Genomic DNA, 19,764 nt, shown 5'->3' with positions numbered 1-19,764 from the left:
TGAGTTTGACAGGACTGAGCAACTGAGCGTGCACCCGTGTGCATGCACACACACCCCCAGAGTCTACAGAAGCACAGCACAGGTACCAACAACAGCATACCCCTTGTTGGAAGGAAGGTCTGCAGAGAAGTCCACGAGTCTTTGAGTGGCCAGTGGGACTTTCTGTTCTGTGTGACACTGCAGGGCAGTGCTGTGCATCTTCACGCCTGGCCGTGGGATCCTGGTTCTCCCACAGCCTCTCATTTCAGGAAACTTTACTTTCCAGATGCAGCTCTGTTTCAAAGTCCTGTCCTTAGGCACCTGCATTCACACTGAGTCTCTTTCCCACATCCCCACCTCTACCCGCAGTGAAATGACCTGTCTCCACCATCAGTGGCTCAGATGAAAGGAGCATAAGAGGGTGTCTCTCTGGCTTGTCGTTTCCTACATTAGTGAGCAGGAGCCACCTGGCCTGTGATGTGAGGGTGGGGCCCGGGAGGCGCTCCTGCAGGTGCCTGCAAATTCTTCCATGCACCAGGTAGGCTTTCATTTGTAATTTTAAGCTGATTTGTGATGGCCTAGGCTGCTCATTGTCCCCTCCCTCTTTTTTATTAAGATTCTCTGCTGTTCTGTGTGTGTGACTGTGATGCTGCCATGTTTTATTTTCTGCAGCAGCTATCTGTCCATGGTCCTCCTTATCTCTCTCTCTCCTTCAGTCCACTCTGTTCACTCCCCTTTCATTCAGGGAACTTTTTCTTTTCTCCTCCACGCAAATGTCACTCTGACTCCTCTCTCTGACTTGTAGCTGGGAGTTGGTCGTGGCCTCATTTCTCATTCTGATCCTGCTCTTTTTGGATTCTGCCAAATCTCTTTTGCATTTGTTTTTCACCTCCGCACTCTAGGCTGTCAGCAGTTCAGTGAGCCCTTTCCAAGCTCATTTTTCCCCATTTGCTTTTTAATTAGTTTTCCTCTCTGCTTCTCCTCTGGTCCCCTCCATCCTACAGTCCTCTGTGGCTGAACAGAACAAGTTCCAGCATCTCTTGCATGCTTTTAAGAAAATGTGGGTGGGGTAGTGGCCATCACAGTTATTGTTTCCAGGCTGGTGGCTTTGTCTTGAAATTTGGGCTTTCATTCATTTGTCATCTAGCTCTGTAACAAGGCATGTTGCCTGTTTGCAGGCATTTTATGATCTGCAGAAAGTTTCCAGAGACAGGGACATGATATCTTCCATGGAGTATTTGTAGAAAAGGATTTGTATTTTAAAAATAAAGTGTTCTGAGTCTTAACCTGTTTTTTTTTTTTTTTTTGAAGTACAGCTTCTAGAAGACAGGGCACAGGCTTCCTTTTATAGATTCAGCACCGTCTTTGAAACCTCTGAAATGTTAAATAACCTTTAGTGTCTGGGTATTTGGGGAGCAGAGAGTGTTCATAGCTTTTTTCAGATTCCCCTTGGATTCTGTGGCCCCCCAGTATTTAGCTTCCCTGTGACAGAGGATGAGATGGTTGGATGGTATCGTCAACTTAGTGGACATGAGTTTGAGCAAACTCCGGGAGTTGGTGATGGACACGGAGGCCTGGCATACGGCAGTCTATGGGGTCGCAAAGAATGGGACATGACTGAGTGAGTTAATAACAGAAGAGATTGGAAGTTAACAATGTATGATCTGGAGAAAAGACTAGAGGCTGCAGGAGCATGTAGATACCCATTTCTAGTGAGGATAAAGCCCTCACCAGCATCTGGAGGTTCATGGCCCAGATCACCACAGCTGTGGCAGCCGCACAAGGAGTGGTCAGGAAGGTGCTTGAAATTTGTTTTTGAGAGGTTTTTTTCCCCCCGCCCTATACTAATTCTTACCCATTAGGGATGACTGCTGATGGATTGTCAGAGCTCGAATGAAATAAAAGGGAAAGGTCATTGCCTTAGGAATTGCCCATCTAGAGCACGTCTCATCAGTTCTGCCCTCTGCTGTCTGTCACCCCAGCTCCTTAGGGCATAGTGTAGGCTGCAAGGAACCAAGGCGGTTAGGGTCCCTGTTGGAGCTCCTAGATCCTTGTTGCTCAGAGGCGCTCCACAAACTGGCAGTGTTGGCCACAGCTGGAAGCTTATCAGAAATGCAGACTCTTGCAGCTGGAGATCACCATACTAAGTGAAGGAAGTCAGAATGAGAAAGACCAATACCAAATTATTTATCACTTATTAAAAAGCATATCATTTATATGTGGGATCTAAAATACAGCATAAATGAACTTACATATGAAACAGGAACAGATTCACAGTCACAGAGAACAGACTTGTGTTTGCCAAAGGCTAGGAGAGGGAGGACTGGGATTTGGGACTAGCAGATGCAAACTATATTATATATAGGATGGATAAACAACAAGGTCTGACTGTATAGCACAGGGAACTGTATTCAGTATCCTGGGATAAACTATAATGGAAAATAATATTAAAAAGAATGTATGTATGTATAATAGAGTCATTCTGCTGTATAGCAGAAGTTAACACAACATTGTAAATCAACTTTAATTTTAAAAAGGGAGCTTGGGATTGACGTGTACACACTGCTGTACTTGAAATGGATAACCAACAATATCCTACTGTATAGCACAGGGAACTCTGCTCAATGTCATGTGGCAGCCTGGATGGGAGGGGAGTTTGGGGGAGAATGGATACATGTATAGGTATGGCTGAGTTCCTTTGCTGTCCACCTGAAACTGTCACAACATTGTTAATTGGCTATACTCCAATATAAAATAAAAAGTTTAAAAAAGTAAAGCAGAAGCAATATTGTAACACATTCAATTCAATAAAGACTTTAAAAATGATCCACAGCAAAAAAAAAAAAACTTAAAAAAACTGTGATAAAAAAATGTTATTAAATGCAAAAAGAAAAAAAAAAAACAACAAAGAATAAGTGCAGATGCTTGAGGCCCACAGACTCAGAATCTACAGAATAACCAGAGTCCCAGGTGATTCACAGGCACATGAATGTTCAGGGAGCAAGGTTCTAGGCTCAGCATGTTTCACGGGCAGCAGTCATATCTCTCTGAGGCATTGTGTCATGGTCATGGCCCCTCTCTGCATCAGATTTGGTTCTGATTTCCTATCACTATTATGATAAATTCTAACACAAATATATATAGTCCACTTTGTGTTAGAATTTATCATAAAATAAATATGTATGTATCTGTAATATATATCTGTATGTGATTTGTTTGGTACTTTGCTGTGAGTGTTGAGGCAAATGTGTAGATCAGAAAAAGAATCCTTTTGACTACCTACTCATACCCACCGTAGGAAATCACTGTAGAAGATTCTGGGGGTTCAAGCAGTAAGACCTTGGTTCTGACTCTGAGGAGTCTGGTCCAGGAGGATAAACATTAAAAGAGTGATTTCATCTCATAGTATATCTTGTGGTTCATAAGAACCAGAGAAAAGAGTGGGTAGATTTTTGTCCTACTGCTGAGGTGTCACCCATCTCAGTAGATAGTGATAGGTGGACAGCCCTGTGTGATAAAGTTATTTTTAGACCTTTACCAGAATCTGACCTCTTCTGGGAGCTTCTGTGATGCCTCCTCAAACTGTGACTGGATAGCACTTTTTGTGTTTTCAAGCAAGTAGCTTAAATAGCCACTTGTTCAGTTACCAGTCAGCTGGTATGTAGCCCAAGAGAGAATGTTTGTCGTTGAGTGCTTGTTCTGGGCTCTGCCCCTTGGCTAAGGATCCCTACTTCCTATTCCGGGGTATGACTTCCCTATGTGACTTTTTGTCTTGTGATCTCACACTGAAGGCATGTTATGTTTCAGCTGAATGCTTTTCCTTCTGAATTGCCTAGCTGGAAGCATGGTCACTAATCCCTATAGCTGAATTAACCCATTTGAAGATTTAGGAGGTAGTTCTTCTTGGCTTTCTCTCTCTTTTTTAAACTGAAAGAGTTTAATTAGAGAGATACACATTCTACAGGCAGAGTGTGGACCATCTCAGAAGGCTAAGAGACCGTGAGAGAAACGCATTCCATAGAGTGTGAACACACAGAAGGCTAGAGAGGCTTTGAGAGAAAGCATTCCAGAGTGTGGAAGATCTCAGAAGGCTAGAGAGGCACTGAGAGAAAGGCATTTGATAGAGTGTAGACTGTCTCAGAAAGCTAGAGGATCCTTGAGAGAAAGATATTCCACAGACAGAGGGCAGACCATCTCAGAAAGTGAGAGCGGCCCTGAGAGGAAAAGTTTCCATAGAGTGTGGTCCATCTCAGAAGATAAGTGAGACCTTGCTCGTGTCTCTTGGTGCAAGATTAAGAGTTTTACAGAAGAAAGAAGCAATGACCCTATAAAGTGTGTACTTTCTGTTGACAGAGGTAGAACAAAAACTGCATCTGGGAAACCAGAGTGTTTGCCTCCTGCTGTGTGTGTTTTTTTGTTTTTTTGTTTGTTTGTTTTTAATGAGAAACTCTTTATACACTTACTTGCTTTTCCGTACTCCTTTGTTTTGGAATCACATAAACTTGGGATCAGTACTACTAGCTGGGTGAGCTTTGAAAGGGCAGTTGGCTAATTCTCTGAACATCATGTAAAGTGATGAGCGTTTATTTCAAAAGGGTAAGAATGAAATGAAGTGGTGTGTACAGAGGGTCTAGCACAGTGTTTGATACCAAGCGCCTAGTATCCAGCAGGCCCAGCTGCTGGTCACTGTGCCCCTGACACTGTGTTGAAATATGCTTATGAATAAAAGTAACACGTGGCCTGCCCTCCTTAGATCTTACAGTCATTTAGTATAAGACTTAAATGCTAGGCAGGTAACAGATATATAAAGAAGTCTGCATGGTTTCCATGGAAAATTGGAGGGCTATGCCCAACACTACTGCCAAAGTCCTCTCAGAGGAAAGGGTTTAGTGTGACCAGATAGTCCCATTTTTCAGGAGCTGCCAGAAACTCAGTTTTTTATATTAAATATCCCTGTTTTCCAAATGTTGTTAAGTCACTAAGGAAAAATGATTTCTTGTCTGCCAAGGGTATATCCACAAGGTTTTGTTTGTGCCCTCCAAGACTGTGTTTCCTCAGTCCTGGATTTAGAAAAGCCAGAGGAACCAGAGATCCAAATTGCCAACATCCATTGGATCATCGAAAAAGCAAGACAGTTCCAGAAAAACATCTGCTTCATTGACTACACAAAAGCCTTTGACTGTATGGATCACAATAAACTGTGGAAAATTCTGCAAGAGATGGGAATATCAGATCACCTGGCCTGCCTCCTGGGAAATCTGTATGCAGGTCAAGAAGCAACAGCTAGAACTGGACATGGAACAACAGACCAGTTCCAAATTGGGAAAGAAGTACATCAAGGCTGTATATTGTCACCCTGCTTATTTAACTTGTATGCGAGTACATCATGTGAAATGCCAGGCTGGATGAAGCACAAGCTGAAATCAGGATTGCCAGGAGAAACATCAATAACCTCAAATATGCAGATGACACCACCCTTATGGCAGAAAGCAAAGAAGAACTAAAGAGCCTCTTGATGAAAGTGAAAAAGGAGAGTGAACAAGTTGGCTTAAAACTCAGCATTCAGAAAACTAAGATCATGGCATCTGGTCCCATCACTTCATGGGAAATAGATGGGGAAACAGTGGAAACAGTGTCAGACTTTATTTTTTGGGGCTCCAAAATCACTGCAGATGGTGACTGCAGCCATGAAATTAAAAGACGCTTACTCCTTGGAAGGAAAGTTATGACCAACCTAGACAGCATATTAAAAAGCAGAGACATTACTTTGTCGACAAAGGTCTGTCTAGTCAAAGCTATGGTTTTTCCAGTAGTCATGTGTATGTGAGAGTTGGACTATAAAGAAAGCTGAGCACTGAAGAACTGATGCTGTTGAACTGTGGTGTTGGAAAAGACTCTTGAGAGTCCCTTGGATTGCAGGGAGATCAAACCAGTCCATCCTAAAGGAAATCAGTCCTGAATATTAGTTGGAAGAACTGATGCTGAAGCTGAAACTCCAATACTTTGGCCACATGATGCGAAGAACTGACTCATTGGAAAAGACCCTGATGCTGGGAAAGATTGAAGGCGGGAGGAAAAGGGGATGGCAGAGGTTGAGATGGCTGGATGGCATCACCAACTCGATGGACATGAGTTTGAGCAAGCTCCAGGAGTTGGTGATGGACAGGGAGGTCTGGCGTGCTGCAGTCCATGGGTTCTCCAAGAGTCGAACACAACTGAGCAACAGAACTGAAGAGCAAGAATGCGTTGTGCTAAGTGAAAGATGACCATCATAAAAGACCACATAGTATAGGATTCTATTTATATGAACCATCTACCATAAGCACATCTATGGAGACAGAGAGTGAGTTAGTGATTGCCTAGAACTGGGGGATGGGTAGAGGACTAGGAAGTGAACTGAATGGTTTTCTTTTCAGAATGATGGAGATATTCTAAAATTGATTGATTTGATAGTTGCACAACTCTGTGGACATTCTAAAAACTTTGAATTGCACACTCTGAAAGAATGGATTGTATGGTATGTGAAGTATATGTCAATAAAGCTGTCACCAAAAACAGGTAACCTAGACAAATGATAGTCAGGTAAACCACATCCCTCAGTGGTGGGTGGTAAATGCTGCCGGTGTGTAAACGTACAGGTCCATTGTCCACAGGTCAGAGGAGCTTCATGAAGGGCTTTCTCTTTGGATGTCCTTTCACATAGAACTTTCCTTTTTAATTTGGAGACCATTTCTTTAAGGGAGATTATTGCAAAATGAACAGAATAACTGTATGATTTCTTAACAGGGCATTCCTCTCCTCTCTAACTCTCCAGTATAGGAAGCAGTTTGGAGGACCAATGCATTCTCTGAACTTTTATTTCTCCTGGTTTTCCATCACTCCTTAAGTGTTTAAGGTCTAATTTTATATCCTTTCTGCTCAGGGTCTTGTGATAGTAGCTGCCCAAGGAATCTGTAAATTTGTAAATTACTTAATTTATAAGTGATGCAAAGCCAAAATGATATCTAGAACTTTAATTGACAGAAACAATCAAAGAAAAACAGTGGGATAGACCAATGGACCAAATTTAGCAATATAAAATATCTTGGGTCCCCTTATCTGAAGTTTTGCCTTCTGCAATTTTAGTTACACACAGTCAACCACAGTATGAAAATGTTAAATGGAAAATTCCAGAAATAAGCAATTCAAAAGCTTTAAATTGTGCACCATTCTGAATAATAACAATACACTGCTTCCTGCCCGAATGTGAATCATCTTTTTGTCTAGCATACCCACCTATTAGCCACTTAGTAGCCATCTCAGTTTTCAAATCAGCTGTGATACTACAGAGCTTGTGTTCAAGTCATCCTTATTTTACTTAATACTGACCCCAGTGCACTGGAGTGGTGATGCTGGCAGTGTACATGTGCCAAAGAGAAGCTGTAAAGTGATTTCTTTAATGCATAGGTGAAAGTTCTCAACTTATTGAGGTTGGTAACATCTACAGTAAAAACGAATCTTCTGTCTGAGATGCCGTAAAGAAGAAAAAGGATGTTTGTGCTAGTTTTGCTGTTGCTCCTTGGACTGGAAAAGTTATAGCCACAGCACAGTGTGTGGTATTTAATTAATATGGAGGAGGCTTTAAATTTGTACAGTAAGATATTTTGAGAAAGACTGCATTTATATAAGCTTTCTTACAATGTATTGTTATAATTGTTAATCTTATTAGTGGTTATTATTAATCTTACTGTGCCTAATTTATAAATTAAACTTTATCACTGATATGTTCGTATAGGAAAAAAAATAGCATATATAGGGTTTGGGACTATGCACAGTTTCAGGCATCCACTGGGGGTCTTAGAACATATCCCCCAAGGATAAGAAAGGCACCTGTAAATAGGAACTCATGCATGTAAACGCAAACAACTATACCAACCCAGAGTGGACAAGAGTGGGCTTCCCTGGAGGCTCAGATTGTAAAGAATCCACCTGCAATTTGGGAGGCCTGGGTTCGATCCCTGGGTTGGGAAGATTCCCTAGAGATGAGAACGGCTGCCCACTCCAGTATTCTGGCCTGGAGAATTCCTATGGACAGAGGAACCTGGCAGACTCCATACAGTCCATGGGGTCATAAAGAGTCAGATGCCGCTGAACGACTTTCACATTCACTTTCTTTCAGAGTGGAGAAGACCCTGCTTAATGGTAATTCCAATTATAAATAAAGTTGTGGTTTTAATTTGGTTATGGTCAGAATGTTAAATAAGAGCCAAAGATTGCTCTGAGTTCTAGAAAACTAACCATGAAGTTTGAGTCAGACCCCAGATCATCACTTAATGACTGAATGGTGAGGGCAGGCTGTTTAACTTCACTGAATCTTCAGTTTCCTCATCTGTAAAATGGGTATAGTCACATCAGCCTTACAGGACTGTTGTGAAAATCAACCGTGTTAATGTTTGTGAAGCCTTAGAGCTGTGCCTGGCACCTAGTAGGTACTATATGATGATGATACAGATGATAGAAGATGGTTCTAGCAGTAGGGATTCCAGATTAAGGAAGTTGACAGTGCCAGTACTTGGCACACATCTGATCCCATGGGAACACTGAGATCCCACTAATGGAATCACTGACTTACAGGGCGTGCAGATAGAGGGTGGCCCTGCTTGGGGAGGGGTTAGTGCAGTTTAGCAAATAATCATTGTGTATCTTTACTCACTAAAGAGTCTTTATCTTCTGGGGACACCTTTGTGGGAAAACCAGAATTCAGTGTGCTGGGGATAAAATCCTCACATCACATATGTAGTGTGAAATAAACTAAGGTTTACAGGGAGAGGCAGCCTGCATTAGGACAGAGAAGTATCACTAAGAGCATTTCTGTACTTCACTACAGAATTAGTATCTCTCAGTCTTGGGTTCTTTTTCTGTAAAGCAGATAACTATACTGGCTGTGAGAATTAAGATTTACATAAAGCTTCTAGTTGGTACATAGCAAGCACTCAAGAAATAGTTCTTATAACAAAATAATATAGTCAGGAATAATCCAAATACAAAAGTGACCCTGCTGCTGAATTGCTTCAGTCGTGTCTGACTCTGTGCGACCCCATAGATGGCAGCCCACCAGGCTCCCCTGTCCCTGGGATTCTCCAGACAAAACACTGGAGTGGGTTGCCATTTCCTTCTCCAATGCATGAAAGTGACAAGTGAAAGTGAAGTCGCTCAGTTGTGTCCAACCCTCAGCAACCCCATGGACCGCAGCCTTCCAGGCTCCTCCTTCCATGGGATTTTCCAGGCAAGAGTACTGGAGTGGGGTGCCATCGCCATCTCGGAAAAGTGACCCTAGCACAGACATTTCACAAAAGTCACGAGAGAGAAACAGACAGGAGGAATCCTATGTGTTTACAACCTAACAAGGCAACGTTTCATTTGAAAATGGCCTTTCAGTAGATAAAGATTGGGGTGGAGGATGGGGTAGATGGTGAAGAAGCTAATTTCTGATGATCAGTGATATTGAAAGGATTCATTTAGGTTATAGAGAAGGTAATATAAGTTAACTTTTTAAAATTTATTTTCATTGAAGTATGCGTGCTAAGTCACTTCAGTTGTGTCTGACTCTTTGTTACCCCATGGACTGTAGCCCACCAGGCTCCTCAGTTTATGGGATTGTGTAGTCAAGAATACTGGAGTGGGTTGCCATTTCCTTCTCCAGGGGATCTTCCTGACCCAGGGATTGAACCTGTGTCTCTTGCGTCTCCTACATTGGCAGGCAGGTTCTTTACCAATAGTGTCACCTCGGAAGCCCAATTATTGAGGTAGAGTTGACTTACAATTTTGCATTCGTTTCAGGTGTACAGTTGAAGTAACTGTTTTTGAGGTCCCTTCTCCTTCTTATGATTTTTGGTAATTTATTCTAGGAACGTTTCTTTTGTTGCAGGGGGTTCCTGAAATTTGAATGCTCTGCCTCAAAGAAATGCGTTCCTAAATATAACTTTGAGTGGTTGTGGCAGTCCACCCAAGGAAATGTTTGTCCAGGGACCCTTTTCCTATTCCCAATAAACTGTACTCCTACATGTAAAAGAAAATGTAGAAACATCTGTTGTAGGATATTCAATTTTGAAAAAAACTTTTAAGTCAGATTTCATGTGGTGTTTAGTTCTGTTTATATTAATCTAACATCTCTAGATCCTGTGGGAGACCTCTCGGTTGGGTAAGCTCTTTTCCAAGTGGAAGTATGTAGGGTTAATGCTTGGGAGTGTGGTTGGCTGTGAGAATGGTCTGACCATGGCCACATGGCTGACGTGGCTGAACAATGACCGCCCTTCTCACCCCCTGTGCTAACTTGTCCATCCCCAGTTCTTTATGCCCCATCAGATAAGGAAAAAGGGATTTCCCCACTGCGGAAGATAATACATAAACCTGTTGCCCTGTAGAAACTTAAAGCAGCCTTTCTGATCCTCCTTCACACACCAGCTCTTCATTTTCCTGTCTTGATGCATGATAACCCCTGCTACCCAAGATGAAAGTCTAGTGGTCATCTGAGACTCCTCCCTCTACCCGCTTCACTTAGTTGTCTTTCACTGTCCTGCAGATTTGACCTCTTGATTGTTTCCACCTACCATGTCTACCATTACCCTGTGGAGGCCTTTGTCTGACTTAGTCCTCACCAAGAGTTGTACAATCCTGCCTCCAGAGCTATGGTCAGGCCCTCTTTAGATCCTCCACATAGCAGCCAAGATCAAATACGGTGGTCTCTCTGCTTTTAAAAGTCTCCAGTGACTTACATTGTTTGGGGCTCTTATTGAACAGGGGAGGTTGTCCAGAAACATCTGCAGACCCTTTTCAAAGTATTTAGGTATAGGTCCCATCCTGGACCCATCAATAGAAAGGGGGCACTTGGAATGGAGTTTGGGCTTCTGTATTATGAAAAATGTTGAAAAATCTCCCCAAACAGAAAGAAACTCAATAAATAATGCTTTGAGAAGCAACGTTTTTGTTGTTGTTGTTGTTTTGAAATAATTATTTAATAGGAAGTTGTAAAAATAGTACAGAGAGTTTTATGAACCCACCTCCCTCAGCAATGTCATTTTATATGCCAGGACATTGACTGCTGTTCAGTTGCTCAGTGGTGTGAGACTCTTTGCGACCCCTTGGACTGCAGCACGCCAGGCTTCCCTGTCCAACACCAACTCCTGGAGTGTGCTCAAACTCATGTCCATCACGTAAGTGATACCATCCAACCATCTCATTCTCTGTCGTCCCCTTTTCCTCCTGCCTTCAATCTTTCCCAGCATCAGGGTCTTTTCCAGTGAGTCAGCTCTTCTTAGCAGGTGGCCAAAGTATTGGGGCTTCAGCTTCAGCATCACTCCTTCCAATGAATTTTCAGGACTGATTTCCTTTAGGACTGACTGGTTGGATCTCCTTGCAGTCCAAGGGACTCTCAAGAGTCTTTTCCAACACCACAGTTCAAAAGCATCAGTTCTTCAGCACTCTTCTTTATGGTCCAACTCGCACATTCACACATGACTACTGGAAAACCATAGCTTTGACTGTACCCACCTTTGTCGGCAAAGTAGTGTCTCTGCTTTTTAATATGCTGTCTAGGTTTGTCATAGCATTTCTTCCAAGGAGTAAGTGTCTTTTAATTTCACGGCTGCAGTCACCATCTGCAGTGATTTTGGAGCCCAAGAAAATGAAGTCTGTCACTTTTCCCATTGTTTCCCTATCTATTTGCCATAAAGTAATGGGACCAGATGCCATGATCTTGGTTTTTTGAATGTTGAATTTTAAGCCAGCTTTTTCACTCTCCTCTTTCACATTCATCAAGAGGCTCTTTAGTTCTTCTTTGCTTTCTGCCATAAGGGTGGTGTCATATGCATATCTGAGGTTATTGACATTTCTTCCAGCAATCTTGATTTCAGTTTGTACTTCATCCAGCCCAGAATTTCGCATGATATACTGTGCAAATAAGTTAAATAAGCAGGGTATCATTACACAGCCTTGATGTACTCCTTTCCTGAGTTGGAACCAATCTATTGTTTCCTGACTGATTCTAACTGTTGCTTGTTGACCTGCATACAGATTTTTCAGGAGGCAGTTAAGGTGGTCTGATATTCCCATCTCTTTAAGAATTTTCTAGTTTGTTGTGATACACACAATTGAAGACTTTGGTATGGTCAATGAAGCAGAAGTAGATGTTTTTCTGGAATTCTTTTGCTTTTTCTATGATCCAGTGGATGTTGGCAATTTGATCTCTGGTTTCTCTGCCTTTTCTAAATCCAGCTTGAACATCTGGAAGTTCTCAGTTCATATACTGTTAAAGCCTAGCTTGGAGAATTTTGAGTATTAGTTTGTTAGACACAAGTAATGTTTTTTATTGCCCATTTCTCTTGCTAGGTTAGAATGTCAGACTTCTTATTATGTGGACTCATGGGTTATTTCCCAACTTTATTGGGGCACTTTTTGTTTTTTTAACATTTATTTAAATTTGGCTGCATCTGGTCTTAGTTGTGGCGCACTGGCTTAGGTGCTCTGTGACATGTGAAATCTTAGTTCGCTGACCAGGGTTTGAACACATGTACCCTGCATTGCAAGGTAGATTCTTAACCACTGGACCGCCAGGAAAGTCCTGTGACACATTTTGATTCAAGATCAGTGTGGACAGTCTTACATCTGTGTACACTGATGGTCATGGCAGTGGTCTTTGCTGTATGTGAATGTAAGATTTTGATAGCTGTCACTTGTTTATCCTTGCAAAGTGGATTATTCCCCCAAAGAATAAGTCTGAGCACTGCAATTCTATCTGGTGACCTGAGGTCAGAACTTTCTTATGTAAAAAGAACTGCCACAACAGGTTTTATGCTAGAAGAACAGTGCAGACAGTTATTCTTCCTGAATCTGAGATACAGTTCGCTTAGAATGATGTCCATGTGCATTGTTTCCCAGACACGTGTAAATCTTGCTTTGTTTTATCTTGTTTAGATGGTAAAACATAAGGGCATAGGGATTGTTTTGTTGTTGTTGTTTGGTCTTGTTTTGGTCATAATTCTAAACTACAGCTGCTTGGAGGGAATGACTCTAGGCTGTGAATCTGAAAGTGGAGTTTTGCTCTGAGTGACGGAGTCCTACTGAATTACTATGGCTTATAATGAATTCAGGGGGATGGGTTTCAGGCTTTTAGGTGCTGACCTAGGACATTCTTTGAAGCTGTCATCTTTTCCAACACCAGGCATTGGGCTTGGTGACTGAGCTCTGCTCCCTTCTCCATCAAAACTGATGGGCGAACTAGAAAAATCCTTTGTGTCAGTCATGGTGACATTTTGCTGACACTTGCCTCCACTTTCTGCATCTCAGACAGATTAGCTTGCATGTTTTGAAAAAAGGAACTGAGGGGCAGTAAGGAAACCACTGTCTGATTCAGAATAAAACCTGGTTAGCGGAGGCTGCTGGTATGTTCTAAAATAAGGCAGTAGTGGAAAGATTTCTCACCTCAGTCACAGTGGCTGCTGGGGAGCCTTATAGGAGTCCTGAGACTTATTCAGTAACACTCACCTCTCATTAAGGACAAGCACTGTTGCAAATTAAAATCCTGCAGATTAGACATTTTATAGACAAGGATGCTGTATCTCCATTTCTATAACTTCCCATAGGGAGAGGTGTATGTGCGCATGCTTAGTTACTTCAGTCTTGTCTGACTCTCTGCGACCCCATGGACTGTAGCCCACCAGGCTCCTCTGTCCATGGGATTCTCCAGGCAAGAATACTGAAGTGGGTTGCCATGCCCTCCTTCAAGGGCTCTTCCCAACCCAGGGATCAAACCCATGTTTCTTATGTCTCCAGCATTAGCGGACGGGTTCTTTACCACTATTGCCACCTGGGAAGCCCCAAAGGAAAAGGGCTCAGGGCCAGTTCTGAAATTTGAATCTGGATCTTGCAGCCACACCTGATTGCCTTTGCATCCGTGCAAGACACTCCGAGTTCAGCTCCGACCCTCATGAGTAGTTCCTGGGCAGGCGTCTGAGAGAAGACCGCAGAGTCTGACTTCTTTCACGGCTGAGAGGCTGCCTTTCGAGTGGAGAATTCGAAATGTGCTAGATGCCATGTCCCTTGATGATGGGTAATAACCTCATTAGGCAGGAAGGAGACTTAGTGGTCCGAGGAGAAAAGGAAGCAGCCAGCTGCAAGTTACTCATCTGGTTCGTTTCTTCATGTTTCTTACGCTGTCAGTGAAGTGGTGAAGCAGTCATCAGGGGCTGAGATGGAAGCTTCTGTGAATGGTCAAGACCTTGGGTTCTGAAGAGAAATTCCCAGAGCAGTGATGCCTGGATTCTCCTGGGACAACACTGGCAGGCATCTTTATTGACCACGGAGATGCAAAGACTTGCCCCAACAAATGTCAAGTACTTAATTTGCAGGACTTGAATCCCTTCCTTCAAGGAGTTTGAATCTTAACAGGGCTACATGAAGCTACATGAAGCTACAATGTATATATGTATCAAGAATTCCAGATGATAGAGGTGCCTTCCCAAGGGACAGCCATGTGGCTTTGTCCTTCATTCAGGGCAATCAACCGTCCTGGTTTGCCTGGGTCCTTATAGCAGGATGGGCTTCCCTGATGGCTCAAATGGTAAAGAATCTGCCTGCCATGCAGGAGATGTGGGTTCAGTGATGAACCCCATGGACAGAAGAGCCTGGCGGGCTACAGTCCCTGGGGTCACAAAAAGTCAGACATGACTGAGCAACTAACAATTTATACGAGGGCAGAGTTGGTCACCACACCTTCAACAGTCTTTGTGGTCCTCGGCAGGTCACTTGCACTTTTTGGGTCCTGGGGTCTGCATCTCTCTTTCTAGATGGCTTTTAAATGCCCTTCCAGTTCTTAGGGGTGGCAGTTATGTGTCACTGGTTCACAAGCTTGTGTTGGGTAGAGCATGTGACCTAGAAGCTAGAGCTCTGAAGCCAGAGAGACTGATGATCAGAAATTAGTATTTGGTTGAGAACAACAGTGGCTACTGTTTAGAAGGTTAAGAATGGTTAGGCGATTAGGATAAAGTAACATACCTGTGATGAGGTGGCCTGAGCAGGTGAACAAGACTAAATTCCTTTGAACTTGGGCCCATCTGAACTTAAGTTAGTGCAGACATTGATACATACAGAGATCTGTCCTAAGACTTTGGTTTTCTGGTTGTCTGGAAAGACTGAAAGATGTAGCCAACCCAGACTGTCTTTCTTCCCTCAAGTGGTCCCATGTCGGGATCTGCATAGTGGTTGCCACCTCTAGATGGGTCTCTGGTTCATCATGACTGCTGTTTTCCCTTATCCATCACTTTCTCCCCTCAAACACATTCCCCGCCCCCGCCTCCCCCCCTCCCCCCGCCCCCGCCACCCATTTTTCTCTCTACTCCGTTGAATTATCTGTCTGGTCCAGTACTCTTGCCTGGAAAATCCCATGGGCAGAGGAGCCTGGTAGGCTGCAGTCCATGGGGTCGCTAAGAGTCGGACACGACTGAGTGACTTCACTTTCACTTTTTCACTTTCATACATTGGAGAAGGAAATGGCAACCCACTCCAGTGTTCTTGCCTGGAGAATCCCAGGGATGGGGGAGCCTGGTGGGCCTCTGTCCATGGGGTCACACAGAGTCAGACACGACTGAAGTGACTTAGCAGCAGCAGCAGCAGCAGCAGCAAGGTGCACACTTTAGCCCAAGAGTGCTTAGAATTTGGGTACATGCTTAAAATTATACTGGCTTTACTCGGGCCAATTGAATCATCTTGGGGAAGGGTTGGGCTGACATTTGTATTTAAAGTCTCCCCAGGTGGTTCTGAAGCACTGTAAGGGTTGGAGCCAGTGCCTTAGCATGATCCTGGGGTAGGTTTCAGCGAGGAGAAGCACCGTGAGGCAGAGGAAATGGGGAAACAGTTTACCTTGTTCTGTTGGTTGGGGCCGTCACAATGTGAACACAGTGGGAGCTGAAAGTGTTAGTTGCTCAGTCATGTCCCACTCTTTGCGATCTCATGGACTGTAGCCCGCCAGGCTCCTCTGTCCATGGAATTCTCCAAGCAAGAATACTGGAGTGGGTAGCCATTCCCTTCTCCCAGGGATCTTCCTGAGCCAGCAATGGAACCTGGGTCCTCCTGCATGCAGATGGATTCTTTACTCTCTGAGCCACAAACTGAGCTCACTGGGAAAAACTCAGGGAACTTTTTCTCAAAGTAAATACCCCAAGGGTGTATTCATGGCACATTTTGATAAGGCATTAATAAACTCCCCCCAGATCTTGCCGCACTGCTGCAGGCATTTAAATCATTTATAATAATGACCATAGTGTTTTGCACAGAATGATTATCAAAGTATTTTTTGATGGGCTTATAAATCTAGTGGTCCTGAGAGGCAAGTGACATGAATTTAGTGTATTCCAGGCAAGGGATAAAATGGAGGTGACGCAGTTAAAATGAACTTTGGTGGTTTCTGTTTTGCACAGTGGCCTCATTTGTGTATAGTCCCCTCACTGTAAATCAGTTTCTGCCATCTGATGCCTACTTGCCCATCCCCTTCCTGCCAGGATTGCATTCTAGGTTATGAGAGTGGTCATCCTGAATGATCAAAACATTTGAGTATTTGGTCAATAAACATATGTTCTTATTTGAATCTTAAAATATAGGGGACTTAGGTATCACCTATCTGCTGCTTCCTTTCAAGGGCAGACAAAACCAAGGTGTTGAGATGTTAAATAACTCATTTAAAACTCTGTCCCTAGTCTTAGAAGTCTGTGCCTCATGGCCCCCTTCCTCTGGTTTAGAGCTGTTCTCCCTGAACCCTTGAGATTGCAGAGAAAGTGGGTATCTCTCTTGCTGTGTACCCTTCCTCAAGCTTGCGGCTTGCAGTCAGTAGCTTCCAGAACTTTTATTCATCCTTTATCCCCAGGTGACTCGTCTGGAGCCTGGCATTAGTTGGAGCTTAACAAATGAGGGAAAATGAAAGGAAGAGACCCAATTTATGTCAGGGGGGGTCTCTGAAACTCTTGAGGGGCTTCTCTTCATCCCCTGTGTCTTTGGGACACCCTGATGTCATGCCTTGGACAGAGCCCAGAGTTAGCATGTTCTGCACAGCTCTGTGTGTGTGTTGGGGGCGTGGTGACACTTGTCTCTAAGGGCAGGGACCATTTCTTGAACCTTTGGTGTCTTCTCTACAACACACAGAACCATGAAGGGCACACAGTGAGCTCCTTCATGCATGTTTGACTGATGGGGGTCTCTGTGGTCTAGTCAGTTTCTCTGGTTTTGTTCTATGGAAAATACTAAAAAGATGCTGCCTTAATATCACTTTGATGAAATCACACGGGAAAGAGAGTAAGATTGTGATCTTGTTCTAAATGGGTAACATGAGAGTTATCTTCCATTCTCCCCAGGATAGCCTCTGCAGTGTAAGGTAGGTGTCTGTTTTCATCCCTTTTCTATATCTGGCTGCCAAAGCTCTCATATTGTAATTATTTTGCTGATGGCATCAATTTTGGTTGCGCTTCCACATACCTTTGAAATTAAGTCTCCACCATGAGGTGGCTCAGTAGTAAAGAATCCACCTGTCAATGCTGGAGATGCAGGTTCAATTCCTGAGTCAATAAGATCCTCTGGAGAAGGAAATGGCAATCTACGTCAGTATTCTTGCCTGAGAAATGCCATGGACAGATGGGACTGGTTGGCTACAGTCCACGGGGTCACAGAGTCAGGCACAGCTGAGCACACACGTATGAGGTTCCACACTCAGCCCATTCTGGGTTCTCTTCCCTGTCACGGGAGCCAAGACTTCTCATAATAGAGACGCTTTGCTGGCTGCGGGTGGGAATAGGAGTGGGTGTTTACAGGATCACCTGGAAAGTGATTTTCTTTTTTAATCCCTAGATAGAAGCCCAACTCAGGATGACTAAATTGGGGGAAGAGGATGATGGAGGTCTTTGCTCAGGGCTATATCTTTTGAAAAATTTCTCGATGATTATTATATATTTCCCCAGCTCCTCATTTGAAGAGCTGACTTAGGGTTTCCTTCAAATCAGGGGAAAAGCCTGACACTCAGTGGAAAACAACTGTTATGTATTAAGTACTTATTGTTTTGGCTTCCCTCGTGGCTTATATGGTAAAGAATCCTCCTGCAATGTGGGAGCCCTGGGTTGGGAAGATCCCCCGGAGGAGGGCATGGCAACCCACTCTAATATTCTTGCCTGGAAAATCCCCATGGACAGAGGAGCCTGACAGGCTATAGTCCATGGGGTCTCAAAGAGTGGGACACGACTGAACAACTAAGCACAGCTTATTGTTTTATGTGCCCAAGCAAGTGATTTAATCCCTTTGGTTTTTCACAGACTCACTCCATTAATTCATCAGTGGGATACCTTCAAGGTGTCAGGCTCTCTGATAGGTGCTGAGGCATCTAAGAGCCATAGTTAAGAAGCAAGATGGCTGGAGTCTGTAATAGCTCTGCCACTTTTGGCTGTGTGGCCTCAAACAGATTGCTTATGGTCTTTCATACCTCAGTTTCCCCTGCTCTAAGTGGGGATAGTCATCGTCCCTACCTGATCAGCTGAGAGGATGTACGATATGTGATAACTGACAGCTCTCACTGCAGTGAGGAGGACAGTCCCACCTTCAGAGAGTGGATACCTGCGTGGAAGCCAGGATCAAGTGAGGAAGCACCATGGTCAGCGTACATGACATTTGACCCCATCGGTGCTTTTCCCATCTCACCGTATGGTCTTCCCTCTCTGTACACTCCACCCCCCATCCATACCTCATTTATCTGTAAGTGAGGAGCTCAGCTGTATGAATTTTTCCAGAAGTATCCCAGAATTCTGTATCACAGCTTGTTAAAGAGTGAGGCAGTATCATTATCATGAAAATCAGTTTTGGTCAGAATCACAGGATGATGCTCCTAGGCCCTCCTGAGAAGCTGCTGGCCCTTATACCAAAAGGCCCTAAGTTATGGTCCTTTTCTGCAATTACTTTCTGTGCTGTCATCTCCATTTGTGGCCTCCTTATTTTTATCTCTCACTACTAGAGTAGAACCAAAGGTTACCAGGAGAAACTAAATGACCAAATGTGTTACATCAGTGTGCTTGATTTTATGCAAACAACTTGGTAATCAGTCTGAGTTCTTGAGACTGTTATATCCTTCTGACCTATCCTCTGTCTCCCTTTTCTACTTTTAAGGCTCCTGTGATTACAGCGAGCCCACCAGGATAATCCAGAATCATCTTCCTATTTTAAGGTTATCTGATTAGCAACCTTCAGTCAGTTCAGTCACTCAGTCATGTCCAACTCTTTGTGCCCCCATGGACTGCAGCATGCCAGCCTTCCCTGTCCAACACCAACTCCTGGAGCTTGTTCAAACTCATATCCATCAAGTCGGTGATACCATCCAACCATCTCATCCTCTGTCGTCCCCTTCTCTTCCTGCCTTCAGTCTTTCCCAGCATCAGGGTCTTTTCTAATGAGTCAGTTCTTTGCATCAGGTGGCCTAAGTATTGGAGCTTCAGCTTCAGCATCAGTCCTTCCAATGAATATTCAGGACTGATTTCCTTTAGGATTGACTGGGTTGATCTCCCTGCAGTCCAAGGGACTCTCAAGAGTCTTCTCCAACACCACAGTTCTAAAGCATCAGTTCTTTGGCACTCAGCTATCTTTATAGTCTAACTCTCACATCCGTACATGACTACTGGAAAAACCATAGCTTTGACAATATGGACCTTTGTTGGCAAAGTAATGTCTCTGCTTTTTAATATGCTATCTAGGTTGGTCATAGCTTTCCTTCCAAGGAGCAAACGT

General features: G+C 43.6%; 1 protein-coding gene across 6 annotated transcripts in view; it reads left to right on the top strand.

Annotated features, from left to right (window-relative positions):
• MGAT5 (alpha-1,6-mannosylglycoprotein 6-beta-N-acetylglucosaminyltransferase) overlaps nucleotides 1-19,764 on the top strand; it is a 397,375-nt gene that overhangs the window by 114,695 nt on the left and 262,916 nt on the right. For 2 of the 6 annotated variants that reach the window (XM_070799866.1, XM_070799865.1), the window contains exon 3: nucleotides 11,049-11,171. The exons of the other annotated variants lie outside the window; for them this stretch is intronic. The gene's annotated coding sequence lies outside the window, so the exon portion shown is untranslated. The remainder of the gene's footprint in view (nucleotides 1-11,048; nucleotides 11,172-19,764) is intronic. 6 annotated transcript variants of the gene reach the window in all.

The sequence above is a fragment of the Bos indicus genome, chromosome 2 (genome assembly GCF_029378745.1).
Source record: "Bos indicus isolate NIAB-ARS_2022 breed Sahiwal x Tharparkar chromosome 2, NIAB-ARS_B.indTharparkar_mat_pri_1.0, whole genome shotgun sequence".
NCBI lineage: Eukaryota > Metazoa > Chordata > Mammalia > Artiodactyla > Bovidae > Bos > Bos indicus.
The sequence above is the reverse complement of the archived record's forward strand: the minus strand, read 5'-3'. Positions and strand labels throughout refer to the sequence as shown.